Source organism: Nicotiana attenuata, unplaced genomic scaffold (genome assembly GCF_001879085.1).
Source record: "Nicotiana attenuata strain UT unplaced genomic scaffold, NIATTr2, whole genome shotgun sequence".
In the NCBI taxonomy this organism is placed as follows: domain Eukaryota; kingdom Viridiplantae; phylum Streptophyta; class Magnoliopsida; order Solanales; family Solanaceae; genus Nicotiana; species Nicotiana attenuata.
In genome coordinates, this window is record NW_017670254.1 from 50327 (window position 1) to 54703 (window position 4377).

Consider the following 4377-nt stretch of genomic DNA (forward strand, 5'->3'; position numbering starts at 1 on the left):
TTTAATGAGGTATAGTTGGGCGTGATCAGTTGGCCTATGGATGTTTGTGTGGCTTCTCCCAATTTGTTTCTGTAACAAACACTACAAGAAAATAGGCTTTTAGAGACTATTTCTTAACGAAGGGATATGAACCCGGTCGTAATAAGTGTATCTATAACGACCCAATTTTTTTCCCGTCGTTAAATGCCAATTTTAGTTCCATATTACCAATGGGATACTATTCAGCCCTTAGAAGGCTTAATACCCGGTCGTAATTATCAATAAGGCGCCACTTTTTCCCTCTTTATTTTTCACAACCCACGTCTCTCAGCCCGCCTCCCACTCCGAAAAAAATACTGAAAACCCTCAATCTTCTCTCTGTTTTGATTGCAAAACAAATTCGTACTAATGGCAAAATCTTCAGAGTTGTGTTAAAAGAACTTCCGCCTTATCTCGTTACTGCTCACTATCACCTGATCGTCTGCAGGTCTGGTCATTTTCGCCCATGACAGATAAAGAAAATACATCATTCGCATAGTTTTCTTCTCATCAATGTAAGTTTTTGGTTTTGTAACTATTAATTGCACTTATTAATTGTGAATTTTCTTCTCATCAATGTAAGCTTCTTCTTTTGTACTATTAATTGCACTTTTGTAACTATTAATTGCAGTTGTGGAATGCCGATTTCTCCCCAGTCATGGGTTTACATTGTATCTAGGGTTCTTTTTCCTTGCTGTGGTATCTGTAAATTTAATTTTGGACTAATGATTATAGCTATGTTAACATTTTTTTGGACTATTTTGCATGTACTGATGTGAGCACATCTATTAGTAGCTTTGATTGAAATTAAAAAGTGGTGAGATGATGCTGATTATTGAATACACTCGTCAATATGATAATTCTGAGGATAGATTGATTTGGAAGTGAGTTTTAGTACACCATGATTATACATATTTTTGTTTTGGATAGGTAAAGGAGTGTAGTCATAGTCTTCTATGTGGGATCTTTTTATTTGAAGAAACAAACTATTTATTCTCATACTGGGTGAATTCTAGATATCATAAAGTAGCTAAATGATACGATGGTGTAAAATAGAAATTTTTTGAAAGAAGAGTCCTAATATTTTTTTGACTTTCTGATCTATTGTCTCCTAGTAGGTATCTAAGAGTAAGAGAAAGGAGAAGCAAAAATCTATGAAGATAAAGGACAAGCAAAATTACAGAAACCACTTTCGTGTTTCATATTTTCTTTACACTGTTTTTTCAGAATTGCTTAGGCAAGAAAAATAGTATTTTATATTTTTTTGAGCTTCTGAAAAGCTTAAGCACAAATATGCCATATCGTCTCAACCAATTGTCATAGGATCAAGTAAAAGGTGCAATAATTAACGGAAAGATGTAATTTTTCCAAGTCTGGCAATTTTTCTTAATGCACCAAAGCTCCCTTACTCAAAGTTGTCTGTTAAACAATTAGTAAGTGGCTTTCATTTGATAATTTCTGAGACAATTTATAAATCTGTAGTAGAGCCAATTTATAGGAGCATACTTTATGTGGATTTGTTCCAATAATCTCTCTGTTTGCTAAATATATATGGACAAACTTATTGTGGTTTTTTTTAAAACTCAAACAATACTTTGCATATCCGGAATTGATTCCACTGAAGTCAATATGATAATTGACAACATGTAGAAACAGGCTATTCTTTCAAGTAGTACTAATATACATTGGGTTTTTGACATCAGCTAATGATATCATCTAGGGGAGCTTTGTTGGAAGAGATTGAGACATTGGTCCATAGACACAAGCAAGCTCTCTGTAGGTTCTCCCCTATCCACTATATTTTCTAACTTTTTTCCTGGAAAATTAAAACTACACAAGCATGCTCACCTCTAAACATCGCATCTTTATTCATGTTTATGCAGATCGAGACATTTACTAGTTAAAACAGAGGGTATCGTGCAGAGACGACTGTAGTTACTTATTGCCGGAATAGGAAAGACTGCGTTGACAAGTCAAAGCTCAGAATCCTTCCTGTAAGTTTACTTTCTCTGGTCCATTATTTGCTTCGTCATGTTCAATAAAATGGAAATATATGGTATAATATCTCTCCTGGGCACTGCTTATGACATTTTTCCTTATAAAGATGGTAGCCTTGTGAGGAAAAAGAAGAGAGGGGAAATAGATGGTTTCTACTTTCTAGTTTTATTTCTAAAAACGACTTTGGGTTAGTCTTTAGAGCTAGAAAATTCAGATTGGTCATTGCTGGTGTTTTTGATAGTTAAATTGCTAGTATTCAAGAGTTCTGGGCAGCATGGGAGGGAGCTCATAACTACGTAGCTTGCATTGCAGATTCTTTCCATTTTAAGTGAAGAGGAATTCTTATCCAGTACATATCCACTTAATTTGAATAACACGCTTGCTAAGTTTGTCATAAAGGTAAAATCCCAAATTCCTCGGAGTTAAATAATGTGGTAAATCGAATGCATATTTATAATCTACATTGAAGTTGTAATGATCAGAATATTGAACCCTTTAAGTTGAACATGATCTCTATTTGCTTCATCCCCTTTTCAAAATTATTACTTAATCTTGAGGTTCTTTCATTGTGAACACCTGCTGATGTTGCTGTGATTTGTGCCCCTCCGCCCCCAATTTACTGAGTCGTTTTGGCTAGGAAATTCTCAACTACCTTTACTAAATATTCCGATCAATATAAAGGATTTCTTATTGGCAAAGACAGATTGACCTTTCACACAGGCTCGTAAAGAGAGCTTGTTATAGCATCATTGATTTTCCTGTTTTGCCCAACACCGGTAAGTATCTTTCTAAAATTAATTTACTGCAGATTGTATGGGTGTAAGAGAAATCTAGGTGAAACTCGGTAAAGTAATACATGGTCAGATTCTGAAGAAAGATATAGCATATGCACCTTTCACTTCTTCAGAACTTGTGAAGATATATAGGAGTTGTGGTGCACTTGAGCCACGTCTCCTCATTCTCAGTGATCCTAGTACTGATCACCAAGTTGATGCTTATTTAGTTATTTCCAAGGTATTTATAACTATCTCCCTTTTGAGTTGCCAATGATTTACAACCTATTTGAATACTTTTGCAGCCTACAAGGAAGCTGCACAAGGAAACCTTGACATCAAATCCTGAGATATTATCTTTTTCATTTCTCCCCATATTTCCCCCTTAAATCCTAAGAGGCTTTTGCATCTTCCTGGTTTCCTCCTAAGCATTATCGACTGGTCGAATAATTCATAACTGACATTTGCTTCTCTTTTTCTTTTCTTTAACCAGGAATTGATTACTTGTTGGTTGCTGCATTTGATGATTTTCTTACTTCAATTTTGGCGCTCAAAAAAGTTGTTTAGAACTGGCATGTTTCATGTTCTTGTTTTAACAAATTTTAGCCATTGAATTAATCTCCAAATGCTGCTGGATAAGAGATTGTGTATTCTAATCAGTCCTGTTAAGTTGTGCATAGAAATTTCTGCTTATTGTCTCATGTTTTGGCCTTTTTTTTTGTGGTGGCTTGGCTACTGAATTTGCAGTCTTCTTGACCTCTGAGTGAATGTATTAGGAACTGGTACCTACCTTGAATGCAACTTGTATTATGGCGGAACTAACATCACTGGTAACTCCGTAGTGTTTCTACCAATTACTAATTTGTTTTAATGTTTGTTACTCTGGAACTAGTATATCCTTAAATAAGTGATAGAAATAGTAGTTTTTCTTATGTTCACATCCCGTGTCTTCTATCTTTTTGACTGGTGAAACTGGAATTGTAAAGTACTTTGGTTTTGGCTTTCTCTACAAAGAAGGTTGTTTGCAAGTGCTCGGGGAGCTACTTTGATTTAGGTCTCTCTCTTTTCATGTAGATTATTTGGCTCCTTTCCATTACATCCAATCTATAGTTACTCTCATAGAAGTTGAGCTGGATTACATCTGTCTGGTCCAAGATCCAAAGGTATAAAAAAACTTATTCATGGTGTAGGTTTTTCACTTTATTATATCGCCAAGTTGATGCTATACAATAGGCTTATTGTACCTTTGTTCCTAATATGGATACATGCGGGTGTCTATATGCTTTTCAAGAATTTGAAGTCCTTTTATTAATTTTTTGTATATTGTTTTTTTACAGATCATGAATTATGTCTGAAGAACTTGTCCTGGAAGTAAGTGCTAAGCAAGTATAAGCAATTGAAATGTTAAAAGAACAAGTTGAAGAATTAGAGAGACCTACTGTTGTGTTAGTATTTGTGTAGAAATGTTCTCGTTTGTACATGCCACAATTCTATCTCTTTATTAGGCATTTATTGAAAGATTGTTATGCTTTGGATGGGTATATTTTTTGGTAATGGAATGCTTCTGTATTTGTAATTGACCATAAAA

The 4377-nt window shown here is 34.7% G+C and overlaps 1 long non-coding RNA gene across 5 annotated transcripts; it reads left to right on the forward strand.

The window, feature by feature from the left end:
* Positions 1-250: 250 nt before the first annotated feature.
* On the forward strand, positions 251-4377 carry LOC109236752. Of its 5 annotated transcripts, none has more exons than XR_002069548.1 (6): positions 251-533; positions 1722-1794; positions 1902-3030; positions 3283-3619; positions 3864-3952; positions 4127-4377. It is a non-coding gene; the product is annotated as an uncharacterized LOC109236752 (long non-coding RNA). The 5 variants fall into 5 exon arrangements; XR_002069546.1 differs by having other exon boundaries at positions 1902-2012; positions 2825-3619; XR_002069547.1 differs by having other exon boundaries at positions 1722-1798; positions 1902-3619.